Source organism: Dipteris shenzhenensis, chromosome 23 (assembly GCF_047967505.1).
Source record: "Dipteris shenzhenensis isolate YYH24624 ecotype China chromosome 23, Dip_SZ_1.0, whole genome shotgun sequence".
NCBI lineage: Eukaryota > Viridiplantae > Streptophyta > Polypodiopsida > Gleicheniales > Dipteridaceae > Dipteris > Dipteris shenzhenensis.
In genome coordinates this window covers 18,396,156-18,413,703 of record NC_141618.1, presented here as the reverse complement: position 1 = coordinate 18,413,703, position 17,548 = coordinate 18,396,156, and positions in this window count along the sequence as shown.

The following is a 17,548-nucleotide window of genomic DNA, read 5'->3' as shown; positions in this document are numbered from 1 at the left end:
ACAGTAACCATCTCTTTTTATCGGATCCTTCAACATTGACATTTTCAAATCTCCTCCATTTTAGAGCAACGTGGTTGTCTTCCCTCATTTCATTTGGACAGACATTGAATGTCTTCTTCTTCAGCTTCAAACTGCAATGCTTGCATGTGCCATGAATGCATTCAATCCTGTGCCACTCACGGTCTCCCTTTGGACAAACCATTGGCTCCCACAGAGACCTCAGGCTACAAAACCTTCCCTCCCTTGCAACACATGATGAGGATCTAGGTGGCCTACATACTGTGCATTCATTGGGGAGACATGGGCATCGATCCCCATGGAGCAATGCTCCAACACAACCAGATCTCAAGTCATTCATAGCTTGCCGGCCAGGTCAAAGTCTGTGTGTTTTGCAACAACATTCCTTCCTGTCTTTGAGTTTCTTGATGTAACAGGGCTTACAATGCTCAAAGCTCCTCTGCCCAATTGAAATGTCTGGATTTTGATCCACAAAATTAAGATACAACTCCGTCTGCTGACCCAACATGCGGGAACAACAGAACAATGAGCCCCCTTTTTGCTACTACTAAAAGAATACAAAACATAGTCTAATTAAACTATATAATGAAGCAAAATAATTTTTAACCACCACGTTGGTTTAGGACAGTCACAATTTCAATCATCGGGCTAGTTTAGGACACATTCAGGATAGTCACAATTTCAACCACCGAGATGGTTTAGGACACTGTCACAGTTTCAACCACCGAGATGGTTTAGCCTGATGGTCTCAACTTCACATATTAGACAAAAACAAGTATATTTCTTTTCATTTTTGAGTTTCACTATTAGAAAATAACAATCTATTGCTTTTCATTTCTGAATTCCACAATTTAACAGTGATATATGACCCGAATAGCAAGAAATTAAATTTAACAAATTTAAGTACTAAGAAACACAATAATTTCAACGATCGAGCTGGTCAACAACTAATGTATGTTCAACCATGTTGGTTCAGGACAATCACATAACTGGTGATTGAGCTGAAGCAGCCACAGCTGCATGATGTTCCAACCACCAGGATGGTTTAGTAAAATAACAATATATTGCAAAATATATTGATGTTAATTCTGCTCAACCATGCCATCGAGCAAGACAACAACTAATGTTTGTTCAACCACGCTGGTTCAGGACAATCACATCACTGGCGATTGAGCTGAACTAGTCGATGTTCCAACCACCGAGCTGGTTTAGGACAATCACATTTAGTCCAAGCCTAGTTTAAGAAAAGAAACAAGTAAACTATCCCAAAGCTCAATCACAAGCAACCATCGGGCTAGTTTAGGCACCCCTGACCTGCATTGTATCTAGCATGTGTATGATGTGCTCCTCAAACACCTTTTGTCCTATCTGCTTTCTACAGATGTCCTTTCTATCTCGAGAAACCCGACTATCCTCTTTGCATTCAAAGTGTGCAAGCCTATTCATACTACCTGCACTATGTCTCCACTATGTAGCATATCCATCAAGTCATAAGCGCGTTCTTGTCCCACCGTGCTTCCAATCTTGCTGAAGAAGATTTCAACTGCATCTGAACTTGTAAGATGTAAAGGACACCTTAGGCTTGGACAAAATTCTCTAAAGTACTTGATCAGTAGGACCACAAAATGGCATGAGAGTTGCACATCTAAGAAAGCTTCCTTAGTTATGAAGTTTCTATTCAACGTATAGTTGGCATGATGAACAATCCAAGACCTCCAAATTTGAAAGAAAAAAGAGACTTTGCCCGCAAGATAGACTCGATCCACAAGATTCAAATGTGGAGATAAGAAGATGTCGATGTAATCCCCAGCAATTTCAAGATAAGCTTGTGTTCCTAGCATGCTCCTCTCTTTTCTATGAATTCCATTGTTTGCCAATTCTCCCAAGCACGATTCCACTTGTTTACTGCATATTCTTTGAGCTCCAGCCCAATTTTGGCGGTCATCTCGCCTAATGTCTCCCTCCCTTAGCATATGCTTGTCGATAGAAAAAGCATCATACACAATAATGACATGATTTAAGGTGATCCAAACATTGCCAATAGCCAATTGACGCTTAGGCTTGTCAAGAACATTGACTAACTTTTTTCCATTATGTACAAGAGAGACTCTATGCTAGCTTCTCTTAAAGTGCGGACTCTTACTGAAAGAATGGCAACCTGAGACTTTGTCCACCATAGTTGCTTAGAAAGGTCTCTTACTCATCTTTTAGCAAAAAGAGTTGCATTTCTAAGCTCACTCTTTGTAAGATAATCTAGCCTTCTTCCACAACCGGTACCCCTATCTCCTCTCTTATTCTCAACCTTCTCTTCTCTATACAATCTCATTCTAAAGTCAGCAAGTTTAACTATCCCCTTGCAATGGTGGCATGTAAAGTCTTTAAATGGTTGCCCATCTTGTGAAATGCGTATGCAACTTATGTGACGAAAGCATCCATCCACATGAAGATCAGTACATCCATTATTTAATGTCGCCTTAACATAACGCTCTATAAACCAATACTTCCCACCACATTGATCATCTAAGAAAGGCTTTACCTTGACATACTTGTTACCTACTTTGACCTCATGGCTCCAAAGGCCCCAACATAGCAAGTCAAAATTTACAAAAGAAGATTCATTTTCTCTATTAAAACTTGAATCAACAGAGAAAGCATTCATACTTGGGCTTCTAGTTTTTCTTGAAACCAAAAAGTTGCTAAGAGATCTTTGCTTTGGATCATGCTCCTTATCCTTTCGAGGATGCCCTTGCAAGCCAGTGAGTGCTACCTTTGGATTTTCATCTTTTCTCATGAGCGACTTGATATGAGAGTTTGACTTTGTGTGTTCATTGAGAACCGTGTACAAATCTGATCTTGGAGGACATAAACGCAACCATGCATCATCATATTTGCATCGCACCTTCACCAAGCTTTTGTCCTTAAAATCATGTATTGTAGCTTCAACAACCTCAAAATCCCAACCTATTGAAACGATAGGAGATGAGTAAGAGACTTAATGTAAGAAGATGGCAAATACTGATTGAGGAATAAAGGAACAAATAATACCTTCATTTGTGGACATAAAAGATTTCATCTTCTCTATCGCATCTTCTATCTCTCTTTTGTCATCCTTTGTCGGTTGATGCACTACTTTGGGCATATCTTCTTTTCGTAGTCCTCGAGCAACCATATACTTGAGCTCATGCTTTTTACTTTCCAATATGTGAAATCTCATGAAGTTAGAGAAGCAATTGTATGCTACATGCTTGCCTTCTATCAATCCTTTACCATTAAGTTCATTACACTCATGACACCAAATTCGCACATGGGGCACCCCATTGAAGTCCTCAGAATGCAACTCAGACTTATCATCCCTTGACACTACCATTTCCTTTAGCTTTGATCTAACTCTATCAGATTCACATTGCCAACATTCAAGAATAGTTGGGCTTAGTAACCTACTAGAAAGCTTTGAAGACATGTGCACTTGGGCATCAAGATTTATGTCATCAGCTAGTTGAGTGCAATGTCTTTTACATGGATAAGGAGTTTCCTCTATGTGGCATAGACTTCTCTTGATGTGCACTAAGAGTTGATCATTGATTGTCCATCGTTCCTCTTACCGTTTGGTTATTATATATTCGTCCTCAACAAACTCAAAGGGTTCCAATAGAAGCTCATCACCTTCAATTTGTTCACGAACATGAGAGAATGTGGGATGACCTGTGTCTCTTGTCACCCTAACAACACCTAATTCCTCCTTATTATCATAGTCAATCACTTGAATCCTGAAAAAAGATGCCATGATAGGAGACCGATGTACTTCAAAATAAAATGAGAACCTTAATTATAACCCCCCTCCACCTGTGTGTGCATGACCTGCAAAATTTAGATTGCCAATTTGTGCATAACTGGTGAGTTTAAATTTAATCATTATAATAAAAATTTGTATGCATGACTCATGGGTTTGAGTTTAACCATAATAAACACAAACTCTTCCCAAATTAATACACAAATATAAAATTTTGAAAAAAAATAAAAATACATTCTAAGACACTTTACACTTTATTAAATTCAAATACTATAAACACATATACTAGTATTCAAAATGCAAGAAGTTACAGCACGAAGATAAAAATTTGAGAATTTAAAAAATATATATATTATAGTACTTTATTAAATTCAAATAGTATAGATGCATATACTAGTATTCAAAATGCATTGAAAGAGTTGTTAGAGTTAGCTCAAATGTCCACCTCTCATGTAACCCACCAATATTCTGTGTACCCAATGTTGTAAGGCCCCCATATGAGGAGAAGCCATGATGGGTATCAGATATTGGGAGGGATCCCCAGTTTAGACACTGGAAGGGGTCTTAGAGTAGACCAGATGGTTATGAGACGGCTTAGGAGCCAAGAGTAGATACCCGTCTGCACAAAGGGGGGGTTCGGGGGGGCGATAGCCCCCCCGATAGCAGGGGGTCCGGGGGGCGCAGGCCCCCGGTGGGGGTCTGGGGGCAAAGCCCCCAGCGGCAGGGTCCGGGGCCTGCCGGTAGCCCCAGGCCCGACGGTATGACCTATGCGCGATCCTTCATCTGCCCGACGGCATGTTTTCTGAAGGGTCGGTTGGTCTTCCAGGCCGACTGTCTATTAGGCCGACTGCCTATAACAGGGCCGACCGTCAACCACTTACACTATATAAGTGGCCACCCCCTATCATCAGATCACCAGTTCTTCATGCTCATAGTCCTCCGTCCAGCATCTGTCTAGATCACCATCGAAGCTCTGTCTGTAGAGCGCACGGGTGGACAGCCAACCATCAGTTGTATCAGCAGTTTGGTATATCAGAATTTTTGTATTCTCTCCAGCTTTCCATCGTGTACTTGCGTTTTGTTGTTATCTTCCGTTGCGTACTATTTTCTTACATGGTATCAGAGCTCAGGCTATCTGAGTAACGACTTTATTGCAAGTTCAACGAGCTTTGTTAGCAAAGGCTACTAGGAGTGATGGCTGCACCAACCCCGTTGCGAATTCGTCCACCTGCCTTCAATGAAGGCAAGCTCGATGGGACGAATTATACTTTGTGGAAATTCAAGATCAGCGCGATCTTGGATTCATATGAGCTTCTGGATACTGTTCTAGGATTGGATCCAGAACCGGTTGGATCACCGAATCCAAACAACCCCAACGTCATAACGCCACCGAATGCAGATCTTCTTCGGGCATGGAAACGAAGGAACGCAGATGCACTCTGCGCTCTTGTTACCAGTTCAAGTGATTCTGTTTTGACTCTGATTCAGCATACAGACAAGGCAAGTGAGGCTTGGAACATACTGAAAGGTCAGTATGAAACGCGGAATCAGACCAGAATTCAAAATCTGGAGAATATGCTTGCTGCAGAGAGGTGCTCTGATGGAGAATCAGCTGAGACATTCATCACACGGATCAAGAATCTACGTGATCAGATGGCAGCGGTTGGGATTACAAAGACCAGCGAAGAGTTGGCCAGAAGGTGCATTCGGATCCTTCCACAAAAGTACGATGCGTTGGTCACGACACTCAACACGCAGGTAAGAAATCCACCCCTCACTTTTGAAGAGTTCAGCGCGATGCTTCTAGAGGAGGAGATGCGAATGAAGACCCGCGATGGCGGAAGTGATGCAGCATTCTCAACCACATCCAAAGGGAAGGGTGGAGAGAAGAAGAATGGTAAGAAGAAGAAGTTTTCAGGTAAGTGCCACTACTGCAACAAAAGCGGTCACATGATCAAGGATTGCAGAAAGAAGCAGCAGGACGAAAAGAATGGCACTACACAGTCTTCTTCGAAAAGCAAGGAATCTGCCAACACAGTTGAAATTGAGTTGGAGCTATGGGTTGCAATTGAAGAAATATGCTCCTCAACAGAAGTTTCAACAACGAATGATTCGTGGCTCCTTGATAGTGGAGCGTCCCGTCACATGACCAGAAAGAAGGACTGGTATAGCTCTTTCAAGCCTCTACAAGAGCCCATGAACGTGACGGTTGGTAATAATGCAAAATGCCCTGTGGAAGGTACAGGTACTATCTCTCTTTCCATTCAAGAGGGTGAAACTAAAGAGCTTTCTGATGTATTACTAGTTCCTCAGCTAAAGAAGAACTTGCTTTCGGTTGTTGCGATAACTGATCGCAACTTGGAGGTGCGTTTCAAGAGGACCGGAGCAGAAATCCTTAATGCAGCGGGCAAGGTGGTCGGCAAGGCAGTAAGAAAGAACAATCTCTACGAGCTGACGGCACTAACAGTCTCTTCAGGAGTGGGCATCAGTAAGGTATGGCATGAAAGATTTGGTCATCTTAGTTATCCTATTCTTTTGGAAATGCAGAAAACAGGGATGGTTGCACACTTGCCTGCACTCTCAAAGGTGCAGGAACCTTGTGAAGCTTGTATGATGGGCAAGCAACAAAGGAAGGCTTTTCCACATGAGAGCGGCTATCGGGCAAAGGCTCCTCTAGAATTGGTTCATGCTGATCTCAGTGGGAAAGCTCCAACTCAAGCTTTGGGGGGATGTAACTACTATATGCTTATCGTCGACGAATACAGTAGATACATGTGGGTGTATTTTTTACGAGATAAGGCTGAAGCTCTTGGAAAATTCAAACAGTGGCAAAAGATGGTGGAAAACGAAAGCGGGCTGAAGGTAAAGAAGCTTCGCACGGATCGAGGAGGAGAGTTCCTGTCAAAAGAGTTCGACACATACTTGCACGAGAATGGCATTAAGCGCCAACTCACGACTGCACATACTCCGCAACAAAATGGTGTTGTAGAGCGTCGCAATCGTACTACCATGGAGATGGCACGATGCATGGCACTAGGTAAAGGATTGCCTAAGTCTTTTTGGGCTGAGGCAGTCAATACAGAAGTCTACATCCTCAATCGAAGCTTCACAAAGGCCTTGACGGGCAAAACACCTTTGGAGGCTTATTCAGGTAAAAAGCCTTCCGCTTCTCATTTCAGAACATTTGGATGTGAGTGTTTTGTTCATGTTCCAGATAGCACCAGAAAGAAATTAGATCCAAAGAGCAGAAAGTGTATCTTCATGGGCTATAGCCAGGAGTCAAAGGCGTACCGGCTATATGATCCAGAGGCAAAGAAGATCGTGGTCAGTCGTGATGTGGTGTTTTGGGAACAGCCACATACAGTGGAGGAGGAGGTATGCTCTTCCACTTTATCATCAGCCGTAAAAGTAACTCACCTTGTGCCCGTATCTAAAGCAGAGTTGCAGAATGAGGAGGAGTACTTCGAGGAACAGACTCCACCAACACCACAACATGCCTTGGCTCCACAAGGTAAGCCACTTTCAAAGTGGGCAAGGCAGCTCTTTGATGAGAAAAATCCGGTTCCAGACTTGGCGGAGTCATCTGCAGATGGACTTCGACGATCAAAGAGGATAGAGGAGCAGAAAAGGGCTTCTGAACACATAGTCAATATGGCCTTGATGGCTGAGATTATGAAAGTTCAAGAGCCTACGAATTTGGATGAGGCAATGGCGGATCCAAATTGGAAAGCTGCCATGCAAGAGGAGTATGACAGCATCATGAAGAATCAGACTTGGGACTTGGTTGATCGTCCAGAAAAAAGGAAGATCATTGGTACCAAATGGGTATGGAAGGCCAAGTACAAATCTGATGGATCTTTGGAAAAGTACAAGGCTAGGCTTGTTGCACAAGGATACTCTCAAGTTGAAGGCTTTGATTTTGAGGATTCCTTTGCTCCTACAGCAAGGATGACAACTATTCGGGTGGTACTTGCCTTGGCTGCTCATAAGCAGTGGCCGGTGTTTCAAATGGACGTGAAATCTGCGTTCTTGAATGGACATCTCAAGGAGGAGGTATATGTGTTCCAGCCACCAGGATTTGAGGTGCCCAATTCAGAGAACAAGGTTTGCAGACTAAAGAAGGCATTGTACGGGCTGAAACAGGCCCCAAGGGCATGGTACCAACGGATTGATAGCTTTCTCATATCTATTGGTTTCTCAAAAAGTGCTTCTGATGCTAACCTGTATGTTTGTAAGCAGGATGGCAAGTATGTGGTAATAGTCCTTTACGTGGATGACTTGATCATCACAGGAGATCATGAGAAGATGCTGCAAAAGTTGAGGGAGTCGTTGAGTTCCGAGTTTGAGATGACAGATTTGGGGCTCATGCACTTTTGCCTCGGCATTGAGGTTTGGCAAAAACCTGGCAGGATTTTCATCTCTCAGCAGAGATATGCTCGCGAGATCTTGAAGGCATTCGATATGACCGAGTGTAAGGACGTGGTCTCTCCCATGGAGGTGAATGGTAAGCTCTCAGTGGAGGATGCATCACCACTTGTCGACATCAAGGAGTATAGGAAACTTGTGGGGAGTCTCATTTTTCTGTGCAACACTAGACCTGATATCAGCTTTGCAGTTGGTGTACTTAGTAGGTTCTCAAATCAACCTCGAGAGAACCATTGGAAAGCAGGGATGCGTGTGCTAAAGTACATGAAAGGTACACTGGAGTATGGCATTACCTACAGAGCAGGGAAGACCTTGGCAGGTTACTGTGACTCAGATTGGGCGGGAGATTGTGATTCTAGAAAGTCAGTTTCTGGATATTGTTTCTCACTTGGTTCAGGAGTGTTCTCTTGGATTAGCAAGAAGCAACCAACAGTGGCACTATCTTCGACGGAAGCTGAGTACAAGGCAGCATGCATTGCTGCTTGTGAAGCAGTTTGGCTAAGGAGGATCCTGCAAGACATAGGAGTTCCAATCGAAGATGCGACGGTTCTGAAATGCGACAATCAGAGTTGCATGGCCATTGCAAAGAATCCTGTGTTCCATGCTCGTACAAAGCACATAGAGATCCAGTATCACTACGTACGAGAGCTCATCGAGGATGGAGTCATAGAGCTGGAGTATTGTCCCACAGAGGATAATTGCGCAGACATCTTCACGAAGGCTCTTGGGAGTGATTTATTGTTGCGGCATCTACATCGACTCGGCATTGGTCCGATCACATAGTTCATCTTCGGGTGAACATTGAGGGGGGGTGTTAGAGTTAGCTCAAATGTCCACCTCTCATGTAACCGACCAATATTCTGTGTACCCAATGTTGTAAGGCCCCCATATGAGGAGAAGCCATGATGGGTATCAGATATTGGGAGGGATCCCCAGTTTAGACACTGGAAGGGGTCTTAGAGTAGACCAGATGGTTATGAGACGGCTTAGGAGCCAAGAGTAGATACCCGTCTGCACAAAGGGGGGGTTCGGGGGGGCGATAGCCCCCCCGATAGCAGGGGGTCCGGGGGGCGCAGGCCCCCGGTGGGGGTCTGGGGGCAAAGCCCCCAGCGGCAGGGTCCGGGGCCTGCCGGTAGCCCCAGGCCCGACGGTATGACCTATGCGCGATCCTTCATCTGCCCGACGGCATGTTTTCTGAAGGGTCGGTTGGTCTTCCAGGCCGACTGTCTATTAGGCCGACTGCCTATAACAGGGCCGACCGTCAACCACTTACACTATATAAGTGGCCACCCCCTATCATCAGATCACCAGTTCTTCACGCTCATAGTCCTCCGTCCAGCATCTGTCTAGATCACCATCGAAGCTCTGTCTGTAGAGCGCACGGGTGGACAGCCAACCATCAGTTGTATCAGCAGTTTGGTATATCAGAATTTTTGTATTCTCTCCAGCTTTCCATCGTGTACTTGCGTTTTGTTGTTATCTTCCGCTGCATACTATTTTCTTACAAGAGTAACATTATAGTTTATAAACATAATTGTCCAAGAGTAGCTTTATAATAAAATCGGATTAATAAAACTGAGGCATCATCTCAACTGCAGGCCGCAAACATGCATGGGGTTGAGTGTTAAATCTTGCTAGTCGATTATTCATCTCGGCCAGTGTCATTCTATTTTGTTTTTCCACAAACATATAGTTAGTTGCATTGAAATAAATCTACCGCAAGTTGCCACTCCATGCTGACTGTTTTGTGTAATCCTCTTTGAAGTAGTATTCCTTACACTCCTTATAAAAATTAATAACCTCTTTAATCATGTATCCCATGGCAAACACATTTGATTCTTTACTGTAAGCATTGGTGTTCTCAGGGTCGATTATTTCTGTAGCTTGCCAAGGCCAGAGTCGATTTTGTCTTATTGCTATACTCTTCTTGATCTTACAAGTCACATCATCCATATCTGGAGTACGCTTCACAAAATTAACAGCTTCTCTTGATTCACTGTATCAAAGCAGCAATCCCCAATCAATGATGCCAACCCGTGGACTATGATTCTTGGTAAAATCTAGCATGACATTGAAAGGGTGTAGATCACAATGTATAATGCCTTCTTGGTGTACAGCTGCTAATGCATCAACCAATGCGTGTATGATGTCTGGGGTAGCTTCCACAAATGCCTTTAATCTCGTAAGCTGTACATCACTTAGTATTGGATCTGGTTCTCTCCTAGTGACTCCATTGCCTTTCAAGCATAACACTTGCTTTCTGAAATTCCCTTTCTCAAAGGGTAGCTACATCATCATGTCTCCAATACTCCCTCCATTGAAGTATGGAAAAATGTTGATCCAAGGCAAGCTTCTAGTAAATCCTATGCATCTGACAATACCTGGATGTAAGATTTGCATTCCATATTCTTTGTCAAATGACTTTAAGGTGTGAGACATGTTCCCTTTGTAGCGCTTTGCCGCATAAGTAATACTTCGAGGAAAGAAAGAGATGCCATTAAAAGTGACTTTAAAGCATACTCCAAATGAGCCAGCACCAAGATTCTCACCCTCCTCTATAGCCTCATGGGGGATACCTAACACAATTGAACAATCACCATTCCTAAATGAATGTGCTTTGTGAGAAGCATCCCCGCGACTACCGTCAATAGCTAACCATGCCTCAGAAGTTGGATCACATGAATGTTTTGATTGCTCATATCGCACTCTCTTCGAAATAGTGAAATGTGAATCTATGTCTTTTGCCCTCTTGCTTCTACCCTTCTCCTCTTTCCACTTCAAATCCCAAAAACCTAATTTTTCCATGTCAATATTAGGAGGCACGTCATCTCGCAAGTCTTCTGCACATTTCTTCATATTTCCTATAATGCTATTGATCATGTGACATACTCCACCTTCATTCATTTCACTCTTGGGCAACGTCTCTCCCATTGTGTTGGCTATGACTTCATTGTAGAAACACTCTATCCGTATTGCATTGCTAGTTATGTCTATTATTTGCTCCTTGCTCATCTTACTTATCCCTATACAAAGATGCCACCTAATGACTTTGAGCCAATTTTTCCTTTGCTCTGCTTGCATCTTTTCACAAAAGGATTTCTGGCAAAACATGCATGAAAAAACCAAGTATTGAGAGAGAATCTAAAATATATTCATATTTTAAATAATCAATGAACACAAAGTTAATTACAATAAAGAACACAACGAACTCCATTCTTATGAAATTTGCATCATGCTTACATGGGCCTACCATTTGAGTGTGTGGAGAAGTGTGTGTTAGACACTAGATAATCAACATTGGAAGAGTATTTCAAATAATATCCAATGGTTGATGACCCACAATTGATTAAAGATAAGATTCAACTTAGAATCCTTATACATAAGCATCTTTCAAAGACCCCATGGATAGGCATTAATCAAAGACACAAATATCATTGGCTCTAGCATTGTTACCTTAGATGTATGAGCATGAATCTCAGATGTATATTTACTGGAAAGTTTACAACCTCTACACACTAGCATTTATGCAATGGTCCCCTATATTCTACACAAAATATTTCCAAAGAGGACAACAACATCAAAAGTCGAATAAACGACCAAGTGTTGAAGCCGAAACTATCATACAACACTGATAACCTACAACGACACTGAAAGCCAAATAAATGACCATGTGTCGAAGTTTAAACATTTGTTTTATGAAATAAGCTATGACAACACTGAAAGCCAAATAAACGACCTAGTGTTGAAGCCTACTTATTTTATAAATTATATATCTAAGAAACAACACCAAAAGTCGAATAAACGACAAAGTGTTGAATTCTATTACTCTTCTAAGGTTGAGAGACGACACATACAGTCGAATGATACGACCAAGTGTCGAGCTAGTTTCAAAACAACGAGAAGGAGTCCTTGTAACGACATCAAAGGTTGAATATTACAACCAAATGTCGAAATGCAGACTTACTTACTTAACCGCACATATAATCGAGTAATACGATCCAATGCGGAAAGATAAGCACCATGCAAATGCATGGCCCAAGTAATTGACTCAAATATTACATTACAAATCAGATGATCGACGTATTATGTTGAAAGGCTATATACGACACTACGTCGATATCTAATAGTCATGTAATATCAAGAATAAAGAAGTTATGACATTGACATACTATATGAAAAGACGACACTACATCGAACATACGTGAAGAAGGAACCCCCCCCCAAAAAAGCTTATCAACTTATCAAAAATTTGATAACAGATGGGTTATTGAGCAGAGAAAGAAAAGCGATCATACCTTTATTTCAATTATAGTTTTGATTTTGGATTGCCAACCAGGCACAAAGGGAACAGAGAGTCTCCTTGGTGACCTGCACAAATCCAAGGGACAATTAATAGAAATCCTCTTAGTAGAAGGCAAGCTATAAACTCCAGTTGAAAACTCCAGTTGAGTCGTTCCCAAAACTGCCTTTTCGAGACGCAGCGCCTTATGAACAAACTTATTAGAGAGCTTATGTAAGGTAAAGGGGAAGGAGAAAGCGTAAGGGAGGGAAGAAAGAAGGGCAGAGGGGGCTTGCCCTTCTCTTTGTTGAGCCTAGTCTACAGATTTCCGAGGATGGGTGGTTCAATGCTTGCAACTCTCAGCCTCTCTAACGGTGATTTGTTCAGCCTCTCTATTGTTGTGTGCAAGATAGACTCACTAATATAAGTGGCAAATGTTGTTGCGGCTTTTTCATTACGATATAAATCTCGGGGCACTAATACACTTCCACACATATGCAAGAAATCCAAAATTGCAGGAAATTTCAGAAATGCCATATCTTCCTTCGCAACATGATAAGAAGCTCGAAATAAATTCAGAATTCCAGCATCAACATCCCCTAATTGCCGCTGGATACCTTCATGGAGGGATTTTTTCCCATAGTTTTGTGAGTATGATGCCCACTTGTGCTGTTTTGAAGCGGCATGACATTGTATAGCACTAAGCTGAATATTCACCGATCCAATAGTGCCAAATTCACTGCGACATTTTCTCATTTTTTGGCATGTTGTACAAAAAATACGCCCAAGCTTTTTGTCAAAGAATGCCCATTCAAAAGAAATAGCCCAAGAATCACATTCCAAGCCAAACAAGCATTTTTAATTCTTAAGACATCATTTTCTTCACCCGGTCCTGGTATCTCTTCTAGATCTGAGTCACATGTCACATGAGATGATGATGCTACATCAGACAAGGATTTTCTCACACTCTTTCTTTTCACATGAGGGATCAATCATGTCATTCCTGGAAAAGCAAAAAGAGTTGTTTGTCTTTGAGTCATGGTTGGGTGTAAATCTATAAAATATTGCAGTGCAATGACTACTTAGATGCTTGCAAAATTCGGGTCAAACAACAAGCAGTTGAAAGTTGAATCAATAATTCTACATTTACTATTTAGCATAAAGTTCATGCAGGTCAAAGAATAGATTCAAGCTCTCAAAAAAAAACAAATGCAGCAATCAGGTTACAATCATATGAGGTAAAAAGGAAGCAAAGATGGCCTAAGAAAACAACAGACCTGATACTGAGGAAAAAAACATCATAATAAGTACAAAAAACTTTCCTGGCACCTAACTAGAACTCCGGCTGAAGCTTTATGAGAAAGAAGGAGCTGCCCCAAAGCAACCATCACTACACAAACGAAAGACAACACATAAGAAACCCCCTTTTAGAGAAACTAGAAGAAAGTAGTTGGAAGAATTTGTAGTACCTATATATCCAATAATGTAAAAATAGCATTACAAAGCTAAAGTATAGCAAATACATGTTTTATTAGATGCCTTGGCAGCCTGCTAATAACTTGGCAACGTTTAAATAACAACCCAGTGCTTATGAGTATTACATAACCACAGAACTTCGATCGTATTAGCCTTGAATTGCTTCTCAGTTTAAGTAAACCGAGAAGAACACTTTAGAAAGCAAACCCACCACCTGATGAGAAATTATTCTCCAAATGCTCCTCAACAGAAATACAAATAAAAGAAAAGAAGTTAAAGACCACACTCAGCTAAAAAAGCTCTGCACAGTAGAGCCAAAAAAGCCCATCAGATGGCATGGATCACTTCCTATTGAGTTTTGAGTCTTTGTCAAGTTAGTGCTGACATGGTAGCTGGAGCATTTTGATGACATGGCATTACAGTGTCAATCGATGATGTGGTAGAGGTGTGGTAGTCAGAGATGTTGATGTGGCAATCTATCACAATGATGTGGCATACAGGGCCGCTAACATGGTAGCAAGCTGATGTGGCATTCGTGCCACATGGTAGATAAGGCACGTTGCTGATGTGGTAGCTGGGGCCAAGTGCTGACATGGCAATAGTCCAGGTCAGTGGACATGGCCAAAGGGGATAAGGATGCCTCCATGGCCAATGCTTATGTGGTAGCAAGACTACTGTGATGACGTGGGTGGGTGATCTGCCATGTGGCAGATAAGGTATCCACTGTGTCTCAGCCAATCGCGCGACCTACATCTGGAGACGGGGCACTGCCCATCGCTACTAGTGTGTTGTTGCAGCGTGTATGAGAGCTCGTCTAGCCATGTAGTCGAGGCTGTCTTGGAGTTGGCAGGAGCCATCATTGGTGCCCGTGAAGGAGCTCGTTTGTGAGCTGAGAGGCAGCTATAGAGAGTCATAGGAGGCTAGTCATCGTTGGAGACGGTGGCTTCTAGGAGTAGCTTGACTACATGGAGGAGCCGTTGTGTGGTGTTGGGCCATTGTGATGGCTGTTGAAGCTCATTCATTGGTCGTTGGCTAGGGAGGCGCTTTGGAGCTCGATAGAGCTCACAGTCGTGTCATGATGGCTATTGAAGATGGACTAGAGGAGGCACTTTGGAGCTCGACAGAGCTCACAGCCATGTCGGCCACCGTTGTAGAGGCCCATGGCCTCCCCATGGCCTAGGCGTTGTTGGTGCCCATGGTCTGTCGCATCACTAGGGGCGACACGGTACTCTGGCATTTGTCACAGATGCATGTCGAGGAGGTGTTGATGTTGAGATGGAGCTTCACAGGATAGCCAACGGGGACCAGCGTTGATGGACAAAACACAAACACAGCCAACGGGGACTAGCGGAATCGAGCGACGCTCCTTCACAACACCCAGTCGATGGACAAAACACAAACATAGCCAACGGGTTGCAGTGCCAACCTGTACCTTGTGTAGATCTCTGCAGCAATCAAACTCCATCGACGACCTCCACGGGCTCCTGCCAGTGATTGCTGCAAGTCCTGAGCCTCATGTGTAGGCAGCTACCCTTACCCTGACTTGGGCGCAGTCCGTGTAGTAGTGCTCACGGACCTTCATCGACTAGTCTACTGCGTTAAGCTTGATGCAGTAGACTCAAGGCACTCCTCCTTAGACTGCAAGAATTGGGCTTTGAGAAAGGGTGGGGAGATACGATAGAAGTTCTATCCAAAGGGGGGCACCAAGGGAGGTGAACCGTGAGCTTGAGTGAGGAGAGGAGAAAATATGGGCACCCAGTAATGCTAGATGAGAGCAGAGACTATGAAGGGGAGGTTGTAGGAGCTACAAAACACAAGAGAGAGAGAGGGGTCGGCAGGGAGGGGGGGTTGAGCAGGGAAGCAAAAGAGGGAGGAGGAGGTGCTGAATTGAGGCAAATTGTACACTAATGAAAGAAGAGGAGACTAAGCCAAACGTGGCAATGCCTTATAGGTTAGAAGGGAGATGAGGTTATCTTGATCCTCCTCCACAAACCATAATTCATTCAACTAAAACCCATATATCTAAAGCTATATAAATTTTATGTTTTTATATATGGAAACATGTACACTTTGAAAACCTCCATTTATATTCTAGTCGACTAAAAAACAGGCATGTTTTATGAATGAAAAGCCATAAAATTTGCATTTTTAATCTTCCAAGTGTAATACCTATGAAACACTTACAAGAACAATTTCCATAAACCTGCAAATAGAAAAAAGTCAGGTGAAACCTAAAACTTTGCAGTTTCACTGTAAGGCTTTGCAAGTTTTTGGGGAACACTGCAATGGATGCTAGGACCTAGCCAAAGAAATGAAACTTCGTGACCGATGATGCCGAATAGATTCTGAACACAAGAGTCGCATTATCATTGGTGTAGAGACAATAGAGGGAAGAGGATGGAGATGCAGTAGCATTTAGCAAATATAGATTCCAACCCATAAGATCCATAGCTTGTAATGGGTGGAATCCATAGTTTCCATGCACACTAAATATTTGTGAAAATTATTTTTCCCTTTCATAGGCATATAACCATGGTGGATGCCCTTTGGCCTCCTTTGCCCCACTCTCTCCTAGTCCTCCTAGCAACACCTTGTGCCTCCCCTTGCCTTGTGGAAATAGTAGCCCTCCTGGCGAGCATTTTCTCTTTTCCTTACACTGACCTCTGCTCATCCATTGCTTCAACTCGCCTAGCCATGTGGTTGCCCTCCTATCCACCAAGACTCCTAGGTATGGTGAAAGGGAGGTGGCTCAACGGGTTTCCTTGTGCCCCCCTCAACCCTGTGTACATTAGGTTAGCTACTTCTTGTTAAATTATGCTAGGTTTCATTATTACTGTACATTGTGTTAATCGGATGTATGACTATAATATAACTGCATTTAGGACCTATGCTCCAATGCCATGCTAACACCTATGTACAACCACATCCATGACAACTTGGGGAAATTTTAGCATTGTCCTTCTAATAACTAATCCACCACTAGATGCCGCAAACAACAAGATGCCATTTCTAGGCATTTTTAGGCATTGTGTAGCATATGCTGCAAACAACAAGATGACATTTCTAGGCATTGTATAGCATATATAATACCTCAAGAAAAGATACGGTCTAAAGAAGCTAGAAAGGGTCTTCTTTAATCTTTGAAGATACCATACATAAGAGCCTTCTTTAGCTCTCAATGTAGCAGACACAAGGGCTTATGTTCTCCTAACCTAGAAATAGCTTTATTCTTTCATTTACTTTGAATTCATCATTTTTACCATATTCTAGTTCAAACTGTCACTGGTAGTGATGCTCATGGTACTTGTTGATCTACAACTCTAGGCACAAGTGCATGAAAAACCCTCAAGCATAATGGGATTCTCACTCAATGACAAATTCTCATTTTGCTTTTGATCCCTTGTTGCTATATGGATCCTATATTTTCCCAAGTGGGAGAATCCTTTTGAATAGGGCTATCTAAAAATAAATACCTTACTTCTTTACTCTCACAGGTTTTATCCAATGGATTTAATTATAGGAGTGTCTCTCCACTATCTATCCTTTTTTAAATAATAAAT